Source organism: Pseudonaja textilis, chromosome 3, assembly GCF_049901715.1.
Source record: "Pseudonaja textilis isolate UNSWEBS1 chromosome 3, rPseTex1.2, whole genome shotgun sequence".
Lineage (NCBI taxonomy): Eukaryota > Metazoa > Chordata > Lepidosauria > Squamata > Elapidae > Pseudonaja > Pseudonaja textilis.
This window is the reverse complement of record NC_141992.1, coordinates 29,928,176-29,951,958: the sequence shown is the minus strand read 5'-3', so window position 1 is coordinate 29,951,958 and position 23,783 is coordinate 29,928,176. Positions and strand designations below refer to the sequence as shown.

The 23,783-nt window shown below is 35.8% G+C and overlaps 1 protein-coding gene across 14 annotated transcripts in view; it reads right to left on the bottom strand.

Annotated features, from left to right (window-relative positions):
- EPB41L1 (erythrocyte membrane protein band 4.1 like 1) overlaps positions 1 to 23,783 on the bottom strand; it is a 197,053-nt gene that overhangs the window by 154,294 nt on the left and 18,976 nt on the right. For 12 of the 14 annotated variants that reach the window (XM_087929097.1, XM_087929098.1, XM_087929109.1 and 9 more), the window contains one exon: positions 23,471 to 23,526. The gene's annotated coding sequence lies outside the window, so the exon portion shown is untranslated. Of the gene's footprint in view, positions 1 to 2,238; positions 2,327 to 23,470; positions 23,527 to 23,783 lie in introns of all 14 variants that reach the window. The other 2 variants (XM_087929101.1, XM_087929102.1) reach the window with 1 other exon arrangement.

Sequence of the window (23,783 nt, the reverse complement as noted above, 5' to 3'; positions counted from 1 at the left end):
CACCTCCACTCAAGCAAGCCTTAAACTTTTAAGTATATAAATGTGATAGAGTGCATATTATTTTGCCCCATGTTGGTTGAATTGGTTGAATCCAATAAAGTAATGTCCAGCTATGAATTTTGGATTTGTCTTTCTCTTACAAGGATAGATACAATAAATCAGGGCACAGGTACAACTACATAGGTAATTGAACATCTTGCCACTTTCTAATTTAAGATCTTTATTTGTTTAAACAATTTACTCCAATGCTATAGAAATATAGCATTTTTCCCAATACTATATTCTGCAAAGCTTTTAGTTAATGTCTAAAGGCCATACAGTGACACAGAAACTATTAGCATGGGGTTGTTGTTATTGTTGTTTTGCATAACTCATTGTTTTTGTTATTAAAATGTGTTTGCGGGGTGGGGGAGTCGAAAAAATACTTGTTGTAGTCTAACCTTGATTATAAAATATAATTTAAATAATATATGCACATTTCCCTGAAATACAAAATAGTTTCATCCTTCTCTCCCTCCTTATTGTCCTAATAGCTGTTTCTCTTTCAGCTAGTTAATGTGGCTGAACGTATTAAGAGTTACAACTATTCTCAAATACATGCAATCATCTCCACTGTAAAATTAAAACAATATTCAAATATGTATATGTTTTTGTGGGATTTTTTTTAAATGAAATTGCTTGTGAGCAGCTCATTCACATATTTTGTATTAGGAACTGGTAAAAGACAAGTTATTGCAAAGACTATACAGAGACAAGTTTTCTATTGTGTGTATAGAGAAATGAGAGAAATGATTTCTCAGATAAAAAATAAGTGTTGTAAATACACAATTGTTTTTTTTTCCTTATTATCAGCAAAATGTTCTTCCTACTTTCTTGATTTCCCCCCCCCCCCAGAATCTACCATTCAACGTTTAATCTATGACAGATTGACCCACCCTGATGTCATCCAGATGTGTTTTCTTTCAATTCCCTAGCCAGAGTTGAAATCTGCTACACTTTGACTTATTTTTCCCCCCAAATCCCCCCTGTCCCCACTCCACATACACCCACACTAGCAAGCAGTGGGAACTTAAAATTGTATGTTCTACATTTTTTCACTTTCGGTGTTGGAAACAAATGTCTCTTAACAAACATAGTCTAAAACTTTAAAAGCCAATTTGGAAGGAAGGAAAAAGAGATCTAGGGGCCAATTCACTAGGAACTTTTCTTAGCTAAATGCAGATTTTTTTTTCACTTATTCAAAACCTACAATGGCTGCTTACCACTGGCAACAGCAGATAGGTAAATAAATATTTGTATCATTATTTTTCATTATACTTACACATTTCTAAAAAGCAAAACTGTCCAGCAGCAATCTCAAGATCTCTCCAAATTGCATGTTATTCTAAACAATGGAAATCAGTTCATAATTCAGACTTTTATAAATAGAGAAGTAAGATACACATTGCCTTTGGCCATTTTTACCACAAATGCCTCTTTTTTTCATGGTCTACAGGAGTCCTAGAACAAGCCATAAAATAACAAATTCATATTTTCAGCACCTGCTAAAAGTTGTGTATTTTACCCTGTAATAAATGTACCAGAAAATATCTTAATAGTGCAGATGGTATTTTTTTAAAAAAAGAATGAACACTTAATCTGAAGAAAATGAAAAAGAGTATAGGCAGATATTGTTAATAAAATATCAAACTATTAACTTCAAACCATGTACATACCAACACTTTTAAGCTTTGTTTATCTTTTGTTTTTAAATTCAATCTTATTTTCAGCTTCCTAACATCCTCCCCTGTCGATAAGGTACTGATTCATTATACTCCATTCATTAATTTTGTAAGAACTGGACCAAACAGGGTTTTTCAAAATTGCAACCCAATGCTGGTAGATTGATTTTCTTTAACGAACAATACAATCCATACCCCTTGAGGCTGTTCCCACAAAGCTTCCCTTTGTTTTATTAAATCGATTTGCAGCAAAAACCCAGAGACTGGTATATGTTCGTGCACAGTAGATTTCCCGTTCATTAACCTTTACAATAGCAATTACTTTTATTTTATATCAGAAGCAAAAAGAAACGAATACAAGGCAAGATATTTTTATTTATTTCTTGATTAAACTTAAAAACCATTCAGTCGGTCTTTCATATAAATGCTGGCTTATGGTATGTCCTATCTGAAAGACCACTGGGAATTATAATTTAGCAACAGTGGAAAATTCTTTAGCAAGATTAATAGTCCTTACCACTGGGTTGTAACCTGCACCAGATGTCCTCATCACCTCAGCCAGTACCATTTTGGTGGTCATAACATCCTGGATGGAATGAGGCCAACTGTTTTGCCAGTGTGAAAGAGTTGGGAGAAGAGAATATTTAAGAATATTTAAAAACTCAAGACTCTAAAATGAGTTGACTGGATGCCTATTTTACCCTTAACCCAACAAATTCTCCCAATATAATACAATAATTTTAGCTACACCCCATTCCATTCACTCCCCATCCATTTAAATTGCCAGGCTCTGCAACATACAGAATTACTAATTTACTAAATCAAAATCAAGCAAAGTTTTTGATTTAGAACTGTTTTCTACGAAAATCTAACCCAGTCTTAGCTTTACCTTCAGATAGTTTCTCTTTGAGTTAGCAATTGGCAATTGAAGTTAAACTATTCTAAGGTAAATTATAAGCATTTCATAAAATTAGAGCCACATTGTTAGTGGGAGTAAAATCTAGTTTTTAAGGCAGCAAATGATGCAAAACACTGATATGTGAAAATAGGTTTATCTAACTGGTTTAAATCACAAAATAGATCTGTTTTTTTTTAATCATATTTTTTATATATGAACCAATCCATTATGGCTTATTCTGTAAATGCCATCTGGATTAATCAGGTACCTTTATCTGAGAATATATGCTGACATTATCTCAAACCATCAGACATAAAACACACTTTCCAAACTAGAAAATCCATCAGCTACAATGGTATAACATTCCCATGATAGCCGAGAATCCTAAAGTTTGTAGTCTTGAAAAATCTGAAATGCAATACAGCAACCTTCCCCTGCCTGCCCTGAGATATTGATAATACCAGAAGTTGAAGACTTCCCCTTTGAAGCTGTCCAATTTGGGGAAGGCTGATAGAATACTGGTCATAGACTCTGCATGACATAAACCTCCCACGTAGATATAAAATTCAAGAAAAGTTCTTAAGTAAGCCAAATCCATTCCTTAGAATAGAGCTGGTTAATGGGAAACCTGTAGTTATACCCAGCTCTAGGTTTCATTTGGAAGAAGAGCAAGATTAAAACATAACATGTTTACATAAATTCTACAAACACTCTACTGCCCCGCCCCAAATGCTCTCTCTACTAGTATTAATATTTAACAGATCTCCAGCAATTTGTTCTCTTAAATGATGTCCCTAAAGACCACATTAGAGGAAAGAAGCTGCCCTCCTTTTCAAATTAATTGAGAAAAATTAATGTAGCATTGTTCTAGTTGCATGTAGCAGATTGAAGTTGTATACAAAGAAATGGATGCCTGGAATTCAGATATTAAGAAATGCAGCATGACTTGGCTGGCTATTTTTATCTAGCCCAATGCTATAGAATGAAATGCTTCACAATTCTAGATGAATGTTAATTGAACTTAGTACCCCTATCATAGAGAGAAGATGTTATCTTGCTTTATAATTGAGGAACACAGCTGTAGAAAAATAACTATCTGTCACAGAATGCAATTCCAGCCTGTGGCAAAAGAGCTCTCCCTCTCATCCTTTCTAGCATTCACAGCTGGATTATACTGGCCTATGCAGAATGGAGAATGAATTCACACAAAATGGTTTTTGTTCTTCCCGCCCAACTTTCCTTGAGTATGTTCTCCTGTGGACAAAAGCAGCATGAAAACCAGGCAATTACAAATATGGTTAGCAGCAACTTGAAGAAGGAAGGATTCCCTTAATATCACAGTTGTAGAAAATCATGTTCCCAATTATTATAATAAGCTAATTCACATGTACGTTTACCACTACAAATAATTGCTTTTAAAACATATTCTACATATTGAGTCTGCATTTTTCAAAAAATATCCTTTACCACAAGTAGGCTCAATATCATTAAGAGTTGCTGAATTTGTTAGAGGGAGTTAGCTTACAAACAAAACATTATAATAGCCCTTCTCCCCACCTCTTTCTTAACAGAGTTTTAGACTCTCAGAAAGATTCCATGTAAGTTATTTGATGCCTCATTTCCTCTGCAGAGAGGATGGAGGAAATGTTAGCAGAAAAAGTACTAATGGTGTATTGGAATGGCAACTTTCATAAATTCCATTCTAGCTGTAAATTCCAGATACTGCATTACCCAACATATGTAGAGGAGAGGAGATTTGGAAGAGAGAGTTGTCCAAGGTTGAAGTGAGCTTTGTGCTATCATCTTCTTACAAACATAATTAAAGTTATTAGTCCTGAATCACTGAACCACACTGAGCAAAGCTGACACAGTGAAGCATTAAAAAAATCAGATCAAGTAAAAACATCATTCTGATTGAATTCCGATATCATATTAAGCCTGAGTTACATTTTTAAGCCATTTAGTTTTCACTTGGTCTGGATGTGGGAACTCAGAAACTCCGCTTGGTAAAACATGATTTATGGTTTACTGTGCTGCATGATCACAGCCAAATTAAGTTTGTTCAGTAGAGTGGTTATAACAAATGATGTATGATTTTCTAGCCCCAGGCATCTGGTATATACTGCAAGGATAAAACATGTGCAAAAATGTCATGACACAAACCACAGCCTTTCATATTTGCATGATGCACATCTTGTCACTTATGCTTACGCCCCTTGCCACAGACATCATCACAAAATGGTAAATAAATGGGCTTCTGCATATTTAATAGCATTAGGACTGAAAAAGATTAGAAAGAAAATCATGGGTGAAATACTGAGGGTCAGGAACAGGTCTAGTTCCTTGTTTACAAATGTCCTTTGTATATTGAAGAAAGAGCTCATGTATTTTGTGATGCAAACATGTTTAAAGCAACTGTCCTCCCCTTTCATGGGGAAAATCTAGGAGCTGACAAGAACTTGATGCCACATAATCAATCTACCCGTCCCCTTAGTCACTCTCTGAATACAGGGACTTCAGTTGCCAGATTTCTCCAGCCAAATTGAGAACCGAGACAGTTGAAATCCACACAGCTGGAAGATGGAAAGACTGGGAAAAGGTTTACTCATAGTTTGTTTAAGATTTGAATATAAACTGATTGCGCCTATATAAAACCTGAATGAGAGATCTTAGCCTTACACCCCAATTCTTACTCAGGCTGGGGCTAGAATTTTTAAGCTGTGCTATCTCAGCAAAGACAATTAGATGCTGTATGACTGAAAATTCCAGAAAGATAGTTTCAAAGTCCCTTTGGCAGTGCAGATGTTATGCCTAGAGATAATAATGAGTAAAAATTTAATCCAAATGTTGCAGTCAATTTTTTTTTTATTCTAATGGCTGGTTTTTAAAAATATTAAACCGGTACAGGAAAACTAGTACTGGCAACCTGTGGGTATTATTAATTTACATCTAGAAACCAAAATACACATAAAAGATACAACAAATCAGAAAAGTAGTCCAAGATGAAAAAAAAATAAGCAAAAGAACAAGAAGAAGACTCCATGATTGCCTGTCCCGAGGTTTGTTGTTCTTGTTATTCTCTCAGACCTTCAATAACTTCCTGAACAACAAACAGATGTCCTGGAGATATAAAACTCTGCATCAGAGTATATCATTCCCAAAATATTCTTCTCTTATAGTATGCAGTATAAACCTTTATTGTGTATGTTCCTTTTGTTTTTCTTTTTTCATTAATAACTGGAATTATTAGCAGGAAGTGAGGCTGCTTTAGAATAAACACTGGAAGAAATGATGACAACCAGCTGTTACACCTAACTCAACTTTCAAAAATTTCTAAGACTTTAGTAGCAACGTATACCACCGGAGGAGCAGATAATAAGCAGCAAGGGGAGGACTTTTAAGAATGTGAACTAAAAAGTGTTATCTGGTTAAAATGATACCTCTTTGATGAATTCGAATTCAAGTTAATGCATTTTTGCTTCAATTACCCGGCCAGCAACTGAATAAATTTATAAACTTTATTTTTACATAAAGATATGTACGTAAAGTTATTGTAGTGATCAAAACATACAACATATACAAGTAGTCCTCAACGTACAACAGTTCATTTAGTGACTCTTTAAGTTACAAGGGCACTGAAAAGAGTGACTTATGACTGTTTTTCACACTGATGACCATTGCAGAATCCCTAGGATCACATGATCAAAATTCAGATGCTTGGCAACTGACTCGTATTTATGTCAGTTGCAGTGTCCCTGGGTCATGTGATCCTCTTTTGCGACCTTCTGACTAGCAAAGTCAATAGGAAAGCAAGATTCACTTAACAACTGTGTTACTAACTTAACAACTGCAGTGATTCACCTAACAACTATGGCAAGAAAGTCATAAAATGGGGCAAAACTTACTTAACAAATATTTCACTTAGTAACAGAAATTCTGAGCTCAATTTTGGTCATAAGTCAAGGACTACCTGTATTATTTTTGTTGTTTGAAATATAATATCTTAAGGCTCTTTTTGAGTTGTGGGATAACTATTCTAAAGTCACGCTTCGCTTTCAAGTAGAAGTAATCTCTTCCATTTTATCCACAATTTTAGATTCCCACTAGCTCAAAGCAAGTCTACAAATAATTTTAAAAGTATTTTATCAAAAGATTACACTCATTCCATTTGCCAGCATATGTGAGCTGGGAATGTCAAATGAGCTGCATTAATATAAAATGATAAATTGGAAAACATAAACAAAAAACGTGGAAAAAATTGGAAAACATATGTCAAAAGAAAACAGCATAACCCCCAAGATACCACTCTCTCTCATTTTTGCCTGAGATATGTGCCAAGCTCTTCCCTGCCTTTTGGTTTAAAAAAATTGAAAAGTGACATGCTTCAAAGCAAAGCACCTCTCAAATCATCTTTATCCCAGAATGCATTTTGAACCCATTTTGGCTGAGCTATGTAATTTTTTTTCTTTTCTTTTTTTTTGTAACCAGCCATGCAAACAGCCATTTTGAAAATGGCTAATTATTGTCACCCACTTCAAACTCTCAAAATTACAAATGCACCTCATGGGAAATAGTTACTTCTACTTGATACTCTATTTTCTGAAAATAACTAAGTTGATTAAGAAGTGGGACACCAGACACAGAAATCAATTCAGAAAAGTAAAATATTTTCACCCTTCCTTGAAATATATACTGTACTAGAAGTTTAATCTCTAAAGGTTTGTAATCACAAACATTCCTATTCAGCATGTAATTCAATATGTACAGTAATGAGGCAGCTAGGCATCATTTTTAAAGAGGAACTTAATTAAAATTGTAACTCCCAAGGAGCTGAGACAGTTACCTCTGATTAAACGGGTGGCACATAAATTTAATAATTAAACAAAATTTAAATCCTACTGAATTTATTTAAAACTATAGTTTGGGTGGGGAATAGAGGTAAATCTGCTTTTCTCCCTTCATATATTAGTATGAAATTGTTTTCATTGTGTATGGCTTTATTTCCTTGTCTTACAAAAGCAATTACCTTTGCTCACATCAATTAGTGAAGATACTGTTTTTATAAAATTATGTTTTATTTCAGAAATAGGCAATTGGAAAAAGGGTTACCCTGGAGTGTTTCTAAAAAGGCTTTTAGGAAACTTTCATCAAAGAAATCTCTTATGGGAGGCCGTACAGTGAACATTTATAGGTGGTGAGATTTCACATACATGTGTCACCACAGGTTCTTGAGAAGAAGCCACTGGAGCTCAAGTGATATGATCAAGTTTCAGGTCAGAAAAATGACCATAGTGCCAAGGAACTTCATTAGAGCAGGGATGGGGGAAATGTGGCCTTCTTAAATGTTGCAGAATTAGCTTTTATTACTATTAGTCATGTCAGCTGGAACTGCTGAGAGTACTTGCAATTCAGCAAATCTGGACCGCCACAGGCCCTGCCTAATATGTCTATACATCTCTGGCAGATGTCCAATGGGGCAAAGCGGCCAATTGATTAATAAGCCTTGAGCTTGGTCATGGGAGAAACCCAATATAATTTTCTTCCTCTCACCCTACCATTTGAGATGTGGAAAAGTTCTTTCTCGCTCAGCAGAAGATTATACATTAATCATAAATCTCTGACAAAAAGGGCAAGGAAAAAGAAAGGGAGGGACTGTGAGGAAAAACGGGTTGCCATAATCCTATTACAGATTCAGTGCAGCTTATTCTGCAAAGACCACTTTGCTGCTGCTAATAAAGCACAGTTGTCTGGGTTTCCAAGGCAACCAAGGCTCTTCATGTATTAGGAACTGCTATTGGCTTTTCTCTCCCCACTCTCTTTTTTATTTAAGAGTTAAGTCCCTTCTGCTCTGAGTTTGCCAGCATGGAGTTAGGTAACAAAATGAACCTGGTTATTGCCATCAACAGATAATACTGGTGGTTTAAAAAAAATGTAGCCAGGCTTTATTCATTCAAAGCATTTTGCAGCCCTGCCCATCAAAAGGGTTCATACAGGCTAAGATGATATCTGACACTGTTGCTTTAAGACAGTTCTACACCACTTTCTGCAGCCTTTAATACTGCGTGCATCTGATAAGGTGAGGTTGCCTTGCTGTTTCTCAGTGGTTTTTTTTAACTGTTTGATTCTCCTTGTGACAGAAAATGATAGACTCTTCAGGTAGTCCTTAACTTACTATCACAATTGGGCCCAAAATTTATGTTGCTAATTGAGAAATTTGTTAAAAGAGGTTTGCCCCATTTTACAACCTATCTTGCCACAGTTGTTAAGTGAATAGTTGCAACTGTTAAATTAGTAACACAGTTTGTTGAGTCTGGTTTACCCATTGACTTTGCTTGTCAGAAGGTTGCAAAATGGAATAATCTGACCTGAGATATTGCAACCATCATAAATATAAGTCAGTTGCCAAGCATTTGAATTTTGATCAACTGACCATGGGGATGGTCTCTTTATTTTCAAAGCTTCTAGAACAGTTCTGAGTTTCACCTTATGGCTGAATCACACGTGTGATAGTAATTTGTATGGATCAAATTTTGGAAGATGAAGATGTAATGACATTTAAAAACAAGGTAAAGCTCTCCATCTTAAATTTATCACTCTATATGAAATTTCTATTGAGCCAATCATCTAAATTTGAAAGATAGAAGTAGGGATTAGTTTCTATAATATATAAAAGGACCTTACATATTTGTTTAATACTACCTTTCATCTCTGCTTTGGTAGTGACTATTCAATTCAGAATAAAGCATGTCATTTGGAAAGAGGTGAAGGATTCAAACACCTGTCTATCCTGTTTCTGGCTGAGATTAGATTTGCTCATCTTGAAATTAAAAAAAAACTTTATCAAGCCAATTTTGGGGTATCATAGCCCACATTATTATAACAGATAACAGGTAATCAGAGTTGGAAAGGACCTTGTAGGTCATCTAGTCCAACCCCCACCCAAGGGGGAGACCTTACACCATTTCTGACAAATGGCTGTCCAATCTCTTCTTGAAAGTCTCAAGTGATGACGCTCCCACAACTTATGGCAAAGGTTGATTCTACCAACAATATTATCACTCTTCATGAGCTCAACCTTGTAGCAGCTATGTAATGAGAATAATGGATAGAGTACACTATCTAATTCTAGTTGCTCTTACAACAGGTATCTTAGTTATTCTGCACAAATAAATAATGTGCAGCAGAGTAGTTGCAATTGATTGCAGTTCTGAAGCATCCAACAGAAAAAGTTGCTATAGTTCAGAAAAACAGAACATGTTTTTCAGAGAGAAGATACAAGGACCCACAAGTGGCATTACCAGGTAAGATTATAAATACATCTTGCCTGAAAACTAAAGAGCTGTTGCTGGTTGGCTGTTATGGCTAAAGAGACAAATAGTCTGATCCAATATAAGGCAGCTTATTTCCTTCTTAGGATACATTAAAAGATCCAGGGTGATGCTGTATTTATTGAAATTGCTGATATCTTTTTTCCTGGCCCTATTTCTTATTTTTTATCACAGATTCCTCTCTTTTAAACAGACTGGCTAATGCTTTAAGAAAAATTGCAAATGTAATCTCTTTTTGCACCCATCCACCATCTCTTCACCATGTTGAGGTGACTGTCATCGTCATTTGCTCCATGAATACTATTCATTGAAAAAAAGAACAAGCATTGGAGCTTCTACTTCCCGTGTTAACTGCAGTGCCAGAAAATCCCTGATCCTTATATAGATGTGTTTACCTTCCTGCTTTCCATCTTTCTTTCATCTCTCAAATCTTCATCTCTATGAGGTTTTCATCAAGGATGTCAGATTATGTACCATTTAGACAGTTTGATGGCCATTGATAATTGCCAGCTCTGAAGCAAAAATATTGCTGCACTTAGCATGGAATGGCAAGCCAATTCAAAATGAGACAGCTCAGGAGCAATAAATGCAAGATATAAACCTGCTGTGTATTAAGTACAATCTGCCAGAAAGAAGGGGAGAAACTCATTCCAGATCTCAGCATTACATTTATTGAGCAAAATGAAATACAGAAGGTGACTGACACTATATTGCTAGTGCCATCTCTATAGATCAGTGTTTTTCAACCTTGCAACTTGAAGATGTGCAGGCCAGGGAATTCTGGGAGTTGAAGTCCACACATGCCAAGCTGCCAAGGTTGAGAAACACTGCCACAGATCAAAATTTATACACAAATATTGTTCCACAAGTGCAATGGGTCTTTTTAGCACAACAGTCTTTGTGGTGTCTCATGCTAATTGCTACAATATATGGTATAGTGGCACAGTTAGGGCTGATTTTTATACCTGAAATCCAAGTCCTCAAAACTCAGATAGCATTGGATAATGGGAACACCCACAGGTCAGGTCAGCATCAGCAATTTATCCCAAGATAGTCATATTTCTCACTAGTTAAGAATATATTGATAGCTGCCTTAAAGGGAAACCAAGGTACCTAGCAGAACCACTGATAGCCTAGGAAGTATTCTGCCAAAGTGATTGGATTGAGATGTGAAATGTATTTGGAAGATAGAAGAGATTATTATTCCTCTAAAACCAAACAAAGCTAATTATTTCAGGTTTTTCTGTTCTGAAGAGAGATACAGTGATTGCAATTCCTAAGATGTTTAGAAACCATAAGAATATATATTGCAATCTAGTCACTGTTTCTAAACTCTGCAGTAACTAATTTGCATGTGTGATTTTGGCTTTGTTATAATTTTTTCCTGGAATACAAACAAGTTATTCTAGTGACGAAAACTCTTTTCATAATACTAAAGCATAATTTAGTGTAGGTTAGGCAACCTGCAACCCAATTTTAAGGAAAGAATCCAAATATTTGCAAGAGCAGTATTTCTTTTTGTGGCATACAGAACAGAGGAAAAGAGTCTACAAACAGAAATGAAATACATAAGAATGGATTCCCTTACAACATAGAGGCTTTCTGATCTGGTCTTGCCCATAGTTTGCTTCAATTCCACCCAATAGATCCATGGCTCTCAGAAAATGCAGCTCTCAACTAAAATGTGTTCAAACCCTGATATAGAGCTATGTGGATAGGAGCAGAGCAGTGGTTCAGGCTTTTGAACTTTAACCTTCCATGTAGCTGAGAAGACAACTTCACCAAAATTAGTTTTCAGTTTTTAGAATTCTTGGCTTGTTATTTATGAACCAGGAAAATATTTACAATTCTATGAACCAGCTACCCATAATTGAAGCTTTTTTATTATAAGCTATGTCTCCTCAGGTATTCTATTCAATAACTTTGCACTAAATCAGTCTACCCAGCTAGAACTCAATGATCTGGACTGTGCACAAAGCTAAAGAAATGAAAGCCGATATTTTAACAGTGAAGTATAGCAAAATTAGACTTATTTTCTGCCTCTCAATGCCAGGTTGATTTTTTTAAAGTTCTTGTCAGGGATATATTCCAGTGAGAAAAATAGCATGAAAATGGCAAAGCATAGTTTACACAGCCAGCATGTAAACTATGTCTTTGGTTACTTTCTGACGAGAAAACATGTGTTGCCATGTTCTACTCCTATCCTACTGCATATTATCAGACACTTCCACTCTCAATCTGAATCTGTTTCCTAGAAAAACAATAAATTTACATTATTTTCAGAAATGTAGTCAAAAATGATGCTGGAAATAATACTTCTAAAGAAATATGCCCAATTTATCTCTCCATTTTTTTAAAAAATGGACCTCCTGATTGTTTGCGCCAAAGTCTTGTAAATTTCCCAGATGCATGTTAACATGTAAGTATCATGTACAATAAAAGTTGTGGTAAAACTATAGTCGTACATATATACAAAGAGATCAACAATTTATCAACAACTACATTCTCAGACAATAGGTTTTATTTCAAATCAGTGCTAGTATTCTTGAGTATAAATGACATAGTTTATAAATAGTTAAAGATGCTGAATTTGCCAGCTGGAAAGCAGATAGCTCAGGTTCAAGACCTGAGTGCCGCATGAGGGTTGAGCTACCGTTATATACTCCAGCTCCTACAAACCTAGCAGTTTGAACACATGCTAACGGGAGTAGATAAATAGGTACCGCTTTGGTGGGAAGGTAACAATGTTCCGTGCATCTTGGTGTATGCTGACCTCATGAACATGGAAATATCTTTGGACAATGCTGGTTCCCTTGGCTAAGAAATTGAAATGAGCACCGCCCTCTAGAGTTGGACAAAACCTTTACCTTTTACAGCAGGGGTCTCAAACTCGCGGCCCATGGGCCAATTGTGGCCCGCAGGATGATATCCTGTGGCCCCCACCGTGATATGAAAGTATAATATTAGTGCGGCCCGCAGGGGGAATGGACCTCTGAAGGAAGTCCTGCCTGCCGTTCCTCGTCATGGCTGACATTTGGGCCCGGCAAGTCCAAGCAGCCAGCACATAGAACAGGGTGGTGCCAGATGTTGGAGAAGCAGAGCAGAGCCGGAGATCATTAGCCTCCCCCAACTGGCCAGCTGCTCTCTTCCTTCTCTGCCTGTTTGTTCTGTATGGCCAAGGAGGAGGAGACCAGCTGGCTGGTTGGGGGAAGCTTTCTGTGCCGAAAGAGGCAGCTACTAATCTCCGGCTTTGCTCCGCTTCTCCAATGGTCCGGCTTCCCCTCTTGATCCTCACAGTTGCCCTGAGCTGGTGCGGTTCTTTACTTGGGCAGCCAGACACCCGCAGCAGCAACAGGCAGTTCCGCCCAGGCTCCGCTCAGGTGTCCAGCTGGGGCTGTCAGGAGTTGCTACCACCGGCGCAACTCCGCGTGACTCCAGTCCCGCGTTGCCTTGGGAAGGGAAAGGCAAAACCAGGAGCCGCTGACAAGTAGAAGCCGAGCGGAAATGACGTCTGCAGTGCGGCCCAGCCTCACCCAGACTCTGCCTCCAGTGGCCCCCAGGTAAATTGAGTTTGAGACCCCTGTTTTACAGTATCAACATTGAGTTGAACTTGAAGTTTGACTGTATGCTAATCTGTTTTCATTATGTTCTCACCAACTTATCCCCAACTTATCCCATTATTTGATCAACAGTGATCCAGTTAAGGAGAAAGGGAAAAATGAATTAAGCCCACACTGTTACAGATACGGAGATTTAAATATTTTCCTATGCAGTCTTCCTAAACTAACCCGTTTTCCTTCAGTTGTTATTTATCCACTGTGAAAATCGGCTTTCCATAGAAGAGCAGAGAATAATTTACATTAGGAAGGTAGGTAATTCTAGTCTTAATGCAAGTTGTATAAAAGAAGAGCAAAGAACAAGACATATCAAAGAAGAGAAGTAGCAGGGATCAGTGTCCCATCTCATTAGCTCATCCAATTTGTCTGTAGGAGTAGAAACTCACTCAACAGCATAATTTATCTTGATGTATTCAAGAACCCATAGAAAATATCTCATATACACGAGGGGGGAAATTAAAGAAAATATCTGCAGCATAGAACATATCATTAAACAATTAAAATAGGTGGGAATCAAATGGAATTAAAATGAAACTTAAAGAAACTGAATATACTTCATTCCCAACAATTATTCTTATGCTTTACTTTGAAAGAGGAAAAATCCTAGAAGTGGACAATATAAGTATTCAGATATAAATAATGTGTATTTGCCACCAAGTGTTTATATTGTTAAGTCCCACTCCCAGCACATTTACCCCAACGCAAACTACCTATCATGAACCAAAAACCACTGTCAAAATAGAAATATACCGTGAAGAAAACATTAACCATAAAGTATATAAAAGCTACAGAAAGAGAAATGCTAAGAAAAGGTATTAATTTATATATTTATTATGACTTTGAATCACCCAATAGCTATAATGTGCAATATAGTTCTAAACATACATAACTCAAGTAGAAATAGATAATACAAAAGATATGATACATACAGAGGAGCTGGCTGTAATCTGAACATTGGTCAGCTGTGTGGCACAACTACAGAAAAGGCAATTTATATTCGGTTGCATCATGAAAGATATAATTTGCAAATCATGGACATAAACTTCCTCCCGTATTTTTCACTTGTGAGAGCCTATAGTACATTGATTATGGTGTCCAGTTCTGGGCACCACATTTCAAGAACTCAGGAAAATTGGGAGAGGTTCAAAAGGATGAGGAGTATGACTAGAGAACTAGAAATTAAACCCTGTGGAGATTTAGCCTTGAAAAGAAGAGAACATGACCATGGTCTTCAAATACCTGAAAGAATGCCACAAAGGAAAAGGTAAAGAGCTGTCATCTATGGCAGAGAACATTGAATGATGATTTTAACAACAGAAAGGAAAATTGTGACTGTGTGTTAGAAAACTCTTCCTAAATATAAGAGCAGTTTGACAATGGAACCAATTATCAAGCAAGATATAAGGCTCCCTTTCAGTGGATGTGGTTAGTCAAAGGGTAGACAGTTGCCTGTCAGGGAGTTTTAATTTGGTCTCCTGCACTGATCCTTAAAGGCCTTGATGGCTCCTTTCAGTTATGATTCTATGAATAAGGGCATAGTAAGGACATCAATGCAACAAAATAAATGCAACTAAAATAGTACAGGTACCTCTTTAAATAATGGACTAATAAGGAGAGGTCTTCTTCTAGTACAGGTAATCCTTGCTTGCAACAGTTCATTTAGTGACCATTCTAAGTTACAACAGCTCCAAAAAAAGTTACATATGACAGTTTTTTTCACACTTATGACCATTGCAGCATCCCTATGGTCACATGATCAAAATTCAAATGCTTGACAATGGTTCATGTTTAAGATGGCTGCAGTGTCTTGGGGTCATGTGATCAGCTTTTGCAACCTTCTGATAAAGCAAAGTCAATGGGGAATTCAAATTCACTTAACAACCATGTTACTAACTTAACAAATGCAATGATTCACTTAGCAACCGTGGCAGGAAAAGTTGTAAAATGGGGCAAACTCACTTAACAAATATTTCACTTAGCGACATAAATTTTGGGTTCAATTGTGGTCGTAACTCGAGGACTACCTGCACAAAATGGATTATTAGAGATGCCATTAAGTAACACTGTTTTGGTCACCATCAGTGAAAATGTCCTCTCTCTTCTATGTGCAAGTCACTTTATTTTATGACAATAATGTTCCCCAAACTGTCACCTCCAAAATATGTTATACCTATGACTCACTGAGCCTAGCCAAAGACTGAAAGTTTTCTATTAAATTCTCCACAGGTTTCACAAATGAAAAATCCTTCCAAAATATGTATTGGAAACATCAACAGCTTCAAAAGAGTCTAGAGTTTAATTCCATTACCAGAGAGTCAGTTTCAATGGCTTCTCAAAATTCTGAGCATTTATAAAAAGCAGACATCCCAGAATGAATGAGCACCATGTTTACCACTATGTCAAATGAGCATATTCTGTTAAACTAGATGCCACAACAATAGATTTGGACAGCACCCCAAAGCATTCAAAGTGTATGTATCAGTTCTGAACATCAGGAAAGTAAGAAAGGGCTGTGTTTGTTATAAAATTCTGAAGATGCCATTAGGAAAGAAAGAAAGACTGCCATTGCTGTTCAAGTCAGCCAAAGGAATAGTTGGTGCTATATGTGATGCTTGTTTCTTCGGGGAACTGATTTGTACTTAGTGATAACATTTCTTAGCCACATTTCCTATTTATTTTGAGAATGAAATGGAGAAGCTGTTAAATGCTATGTGCAGCATTAAACAACCAACCAGCTGTTGTAAATAAATGAAGAATTATATTGTTTATAATAACATTTTTTTAAAAAGCTAGTGGAGAGAAAAATTGGTTCCTTTAGTCTAGGGGTTAAAGTAGATTAAAGAAGCTGTTACGAAGCTACATATTTTGTAACTTGGACATCAGAATGATATGAAACTTAAGCAGGGTCGGCACTTGTGACCTGGAACCACATGGGGTCTCCACGTTCTCTTTTATGGTCCACTGGACCCTCACCTGTCCTTCCCACAAACAATTGCTGAAAAGTGATGGCATAATTTAATTCAATGTAATATGGGAAGCAGATGAAAACTACAGTGTAAACCTTAAGATACAACTATCACATATGCACAAGTGACAAGCCTATTTTTCCTAAAATCCCAGTGCTGTTCCTGTGAATAAAAATATTATGTGTGACATTTAGCTCACCTATTTTAAGGTTAAAGAAATCCCAAGAAATCAAATAGTTTTCAAATACCAGTCAATGCTTAGCATAGGGAAACAAAATAAGTAAATACAATTAAAAGCATCTGTATAAAGTATTTTTGTGTACTAACATTTAGTCACTTGCAACTTTCACAGGAACTGAACTCATCCAAATAAATGACAGCCAATCATCACATTGGCAATATAGTGGCAACAATAGATTAAGTCCACAGAAAATGAATAAAAACACAGCATTTCCCTATGCTGCAAATAAAAACTAAAAAACATTCAAACTTTGAAGCTAAGGGCTTAGGAAAAAGGACTTTAATTTATATGTGAATGTGGCAGTAGCAGATAAAGAAGAAGCTGTGAAAACAAAATTGTTTTGGTATCTGATTGAAGAATAGAAAAAATGGATGGGAGAGCTATTGTGTATAGACTTTCTTCATACCCTTGACTGCAGGAATGGATTTTTTTTTTCAATGTAACCCATTAAAATTATTATTTCACTTGAGATCAAGGAAAAGAAGACTGCATTGATTGAGAAGTGCATTCATCTACAGATACCATCAGTCAATTACAATTTTAGAAATATTAAAGATTCATTGATATGCAGTGGACAGTGGCTTAATACATAAGATGAAGTTGAAAAATGATTGCCATGGGATTTATTTTGTTAAAAAAAAAACACTAAGAAACCCAAGATGAATACATTATTTTAAGACAGTTTTTCAAAACTTGAAAATTCAGCCAGTAGAAACTACCAAGGATAATAAGAAAAAAAAGAACAACAAATTGAAAACTAAAACAAGAGAATTGCATTTTAGTGTCCCTTTTCAAAGATTTGGAAAAAATATGTGAATATACCACTCAGGTTTTTCCAATTTTTGGAAGTGTTTAGACCATGAACCCAACTAGATTGTGTTGCCACAATTACTACAGCATCCATCATCCTGGCATTCTGTAATCCTGCTTTATTTCATTGGTGGAGACTAACCAGTAGGCAACAATGTTAAATCTGTGAAAAATGCAAGCTCAAAAGAGATAACTTGTTATAGCTCCAAAATTGTATTACGCATCCTGACGCTGAGAATAAAATAGTAAAACCTTAGAATTGGAGAGGCAGTTTCCTGGTTTAGTCATTTCCCTTAACATTGTTCTACATCAAAGCCATCTTTTTGTATCCTATCCAACTGAACAGAGCTCACTGTTATCCTTTGGCTAGATTAACACACTGTGATAAGCCATTATTTGTGTAAAAATAATCTATAAAATAATTGGTCATGACTGATTCTGCACTTTATGCATGAATCCAATTTTGTCTCAGTTATCTATCATCTTTCCCCCAATGTTATTGGAATCAATAGCTCTTTCTCCTTTACCCGAGAGAAGCTTCCCTTCTAGAGAGACAAACAGAAAAATAACTAGTCTAAGAACTAAACTGAATTGTACTTAAGTTTCCATCATGCCATTTATTTGTAAAGCAACACTAAAGGTGTATGGAACTTCAGCCTGAATTCCCATGGAGCTATCCAAGGTGCTACAGAGAACTTGAAAAAAATAAGTCTTGATGGCTATTAATCAACAATAAACCACTATGGAAATAATGTAAATCTCAGATATAATGCAGATCATGGCAACAAATCAAAGCTAATATACAAAGATATTAGTGAAGAGTATGTAAAAAAATATATTGTGATGCTATAAGTTGTTAGACATTAACCTGTTAACATGCTGCATATGGATTTACTGAGTAAGTCAGACAAATCAATCAATCACATTTGTTCATACACAATTAAATTATTCCCCCTCCCAAAAAAGTACACAGGTAAGCAGCAACTGACACTCCATTACAATATCTTCCAAGAACTAGAGAATGTATCTTTTCTTTTATGTACACCGAGACAAATTTTATGTGCACCAAGACAAATTCCTTATGTGTCCAATCACACTTGGCCAATAAAGAATTATATTCTATTCTATTTTTAGCCCACATGCACTGTGCATAGTATAGCCTGGTAAAATTTGAAGTACATTAAATTATTTCAAAGTAAATTTCTTACAAGAGGCTTGTTAAAGCTTTGGAATTTTATGAGATGGAACAAAGAAAACATGTAAAGAACTCAAGTTCTAAAGTATTATTTGATCAAACTGTTAAAAATAAAAGAAAGCTGGTTTATTTGATCAAGGTTAAAATAGATAATGTTTAGTAACCCTTAATTGAATTTTGCTGAAACAATGAGGCCTTAAGAATTTGTTTATAGGAGATGTAATATGGGAAGAAATGATTGTTTATTGCATATTAAGAGAAGAGTTCATATCCATTATGGTGAAGAGTGAAGTCAATTCTTTACATATTTCTTTTCTTTTTCTTTACTACTGTATATTATTTTTCATGCTTTTTTCTTTTTTTCTTTTAAGTTTGTATTAATTTTTAAAATTAATTAAAAACTAATTTCTGATTTAGTCTGAAGCTAAATAATTAAATATGGTCATTCCAAATGCCTAGTTCTACCACCAGGATATTTTGTATACAACAGCAAATTAAAATGTAATCAAGAATATGTGTTAGCAACACACTGCACCATTAAATCACTAAAAACCTACCCTTCCAAGAATTAAATCCAAATCCAGTCCAATAATAAAAAAAAATCAATATCCTTCTACCAACACACAATAAGTCTCTATAATTTATCTCGGTATAAACAAAACCAAAAAAGAGTACAGATACAAACTGTTTACCAACTGCCTTATTCAGCAACCATTCTAAGTTACAAAAGTGCTGACAGTGTTGTGACCAATGCCTGCATTTAATGAACTTCCCAGAATCCCTCACTCACATAATTGCCATTCAGTACCTGTTGTCCTGTACCTGACCTATTGTTTCCCTGCCCCCTTGGAGAGTGGAGTGTTTGGGGAGGAGAAGATAACGAGAGTAAGTAAGCACAGGATGAGGAATAGTGGAAGCTGGGAGTTTTAAGTGTGCTACCCAATCCCCACTGTGTTATTTTCTTGTAATCTTTTCTTCTTCAATCATTCTGAGGAGGTTGGATTGCCCCCCCCCATTTGTTTATGCATTCTCTCTGCTCTGCAGGGAGAGGGGGGGGAATCTCTTCTGTGTCTGACCCATTATTTTTTCTCCTGCCCCCTCCCCTGAGTAGAGAGATTGGAGAAAAAGTGATTACAAGAGATTATGTGGATACACACAATGGAGAATACATGAGGATTTCTGTTCCACACTCCTTTCAATGTGTATTCCCTATTGTGTACTCACTTACTCTCTTGCAATCCCTTCCTCATCAATGAATATATATCAAACGTTAATTCTCTTCTTGCTAATTAACTCAGTGCTGGGGTAAGCATTCCAAAAGTTGGCAGGGAGGGCAGGGGAAAGAGAGCACATGACATTCATGATCATGTGTTTTCCCACCTAGCTGCCATTTCACCAAATGACAGAGCTATCTCAATTATGGTCATTAAACAAGAACTACATTTAACAGAGGCCTGGTTAATTATACCCAACTTAATGCCGGGTAACAAAATAAAAATCCAGACATTAATGAAATATTAGTGAAATAGCACTAATAGAAAATAACAAAGGGAAACAAAAATTACCACATATTAGATGCAGGAAAAAAACTTTGCAATTTGTATTTAGACAAATACTAAGATGCAAAATAAAATAAAATATCTCACAAAAACAATAAAAGCTACATAATATAAGATATTAATTAGTATAGAAGACAATCAATACACTATCAATAGATCCAGCACAGCAGATGAAACATGCTGATAAACAAAGAGAAACAAAATACTAAATACAAATAACACCAACAATATGCCCTGACATTAGAGCAATACAAAATGACTGCATTGTTTTCTCCAAAAGATACTAGCTAACAACATCTCCTTATCAACTATATACCTATGTTCACCCCTGTAGGATTACATTAGTATACCAAGTTTACTGATTACTTAATTAGTATACCAAGATTACTAATTTTAATTTCTTCTTCTAGTCAAAATCTTCAATAACATCAAAAAAAAGAAGTCTCATACCATTTGATAATTAACACAAGCAGAAAGATTTTATTGTTTGCTTTCTGTAACCCACTGTTTTAATTTTTATGAACCCCCCTGGAATCTCATTTATTCAGTTTGTATACCACACAACTCCTCACCACTACGTTGAAGCAAATGACAGGTTTGGAGATACACTTTATGTTTAAGCCTGGCATTTGCTTTGCAGTACTGTTTTCTTATTTGTTTTTTCAAAAAGAAGTAGAAATACTGTAGACATCTTTGCAAAAGCCAGTTGGCATATATTTACCCCTAGGAAATGGAGACTGAAGATTTAATCCACTATGTAAACACAGCCATTGCAAAATAAAACATTAATATCAATTTGTTTTTGTTTTTAAAAAAAGCAATCACAGGCAAAGGTCAGAAAGAACTTCCACTAGCTGAACATTAGCAGAAAATAATAAGGGTTTATTATTTTAAATAACTATTTAAAGACTTTAGAGACAAGTCACTATCTCACTACGGTTTGTCAAAATTGACAACAAATCTTCTGAGATCTGCTATCCCTGTGCTTTTTAGAGCAGGACACTTATGCGGGGTTTAAAGGTAGGAGTGGTAAGCATCTGACAAGCCAACATTTCTTAATCCCATTTTTACAGTCTGTCCCCCCAATGCCCTATCTAATCTCCCTGGAACCCAAAGCTTCCAATTTCCATTCTTGCCCTTGAGGCAGAGGGAAAGGCTTTTCTCCTTCTTGTGATATCACCTCATTCAATAACCTTCTAGAATATCAGAAAATAAATCTTAGGCTCCCAACCAGGATATATTGCTCAGTGTAACACATGATGATTAGCCTATATATTTAACAAAGGGAAATGGAAGATGGCCTGAAATTTACCTCTCATTCTTCCTAGCTCTCTTCAGCTGCTGAACGTAAGCACAGCATTTAAATGTAAGGAACTGTAGGCAAAGATTAGAGGATGGAACTCCAGGAGAAGAAGTGATAGCAAGAAATGGCATGGCTCTAGCTTCAATCATCTTCAGTACCAGAGACAAATGTGGGTCAATGTAGAAAAATGAGAAAGATTAATGCTATTCCTTCATTTCAGTTCTGTCCATCTTTTTTCCCCCAGAGGGCATGATAACATCATTATCATAACAAGTGGGGATGGAAAAAAAGAATCACCAAGACTTGCATAATACAAGGTAAATTCAGTGAAATTGCCAAGCAGAAATTGCTCATACAAATGTACAAGCCAAGCTGTTCAGGGAGAAAAATTGACAGCCCCTCAGGCACATGTTTGAATTTTATCTTCATCCATGCTAGAGACCTATTTACAATTCTCCCAAGAAATAGATTCCTTACTAAACCCAAGAATATTTATTTTCCTTGACAAGACCGGAGCCACTGCTTCACCTTCAGAAAGCAGGTGCTTTTCCTGCTGCAGAGAGTGGCATAAACCCATCAAACATGAGATAATTTTGCCAGTTTTCTTTCACTTGAAATGAAATCCTGATGGATGATAGCCTCATCAGCTAAGCAGCCCTCACAAAGCACCAGAACTTTAGTAGAACGCCACTGTCTACATATCACTTGGGAGGTTCAATATAAAACAATAATGGTTTTATATAACAATTATAACTGGACAAAGCACTAAAGGGATGTTTTATTTTGACAACATTTTATCAGAAGCACCTTTTTGAAATTTCCAAGCAAAGTCCTCCTGCTTCTACAGAGTCAAGAGAAGCTGCCATTTTGATGCTTTCATAACCTCTTCTATCATTTTGTTTTTTTGAGCTACAAAAAATACTAGAAGTGGCTTATATGTATATGCAATGCATTGTAGAAACCTCTCTCTACTGGAAATGATGGAGGAGAATCCTGGAGCAATACAGTGTCTTGATGAGGCAAATATTTGAGGCTCAATGCCTCTATGTCTCAATGCCTCAATGGACTGGACATCATCCATGTTCACCACACACAGGTGTAATAATACGGTGGCCATGTATGATACAACATCACAATTTTTCCCTGTTGCAAATTTAATAAATATGTTCACCAATCCACATGCAATTATGGACAATTACTACCTAAGATCAAAGTACTTTTAATTAACAGGCCAATATCTTCATCATACCTAAAATATATTAAGTATTCAAAATGATTCAACAATTTGAATCACTGCTTCCAGTCAAACTGACAGGTCAAATCAAACCAATAATGTAAACTGAGCTAATTTAACATCTCAAATCAAATCTTGGATAATTGACACATAAATAATAAAAACTACAAGATGTGGACACCTAACTACTGTCATTCTGAGGCATACTATCTTCACACCAAGCACATCTGCAAAGCAGAGTTTTATTTTTATAGTAGAACTAAAGACCAGATTCTTCAGTCAACAACTGCTGCCTTTAACTATAGTTGCAATAGCTTCCTTGACCCAAATATCTTCATTTTGATAAAACTAAACAGAGATATCTTAGCAAAAACTATCACAACGCCCACAAAATATAATTATGTTCACTCTGGAGATAAAATAAACTGTTCTTTGGTGGTTTCTAAAATTATCTTACAATGCTTAAGAAAAACCTTATCAGATTATGAAATAGTAGCTAAAATTTTAAAACATGCTAAGGAAAGATTGGACATTTTGTTGTTAGTGATATTCCATTCCAAAAAAATGAAATTCAATTAAAGGATAATTAAATACTTACTCAGTCTCCAGTTAATGTCCTGGATTGTGTATCTCTATTCAGATGCTTGGTGGACACTAAAAGAAAGAAAATAAGAGAAAAAATAGAGGATGTTTAGTAACATTCTTAAAAACAATAGAATTGTGTTTTCTCTAGATGTTGCTATAGTTAACATGCCTGCCTCCTATTTGTTAAAGATAAATCACATCCAGTATGTGAGTTCGTGTGACTCGAGTATTTTTTATGATCTGTTAACTATGACTTCCAAAATGTGGTTTCCACACTTTTTTTTTTTTAAGGAATCCTGGAATCATACAAAAGATTCCCCATTAAC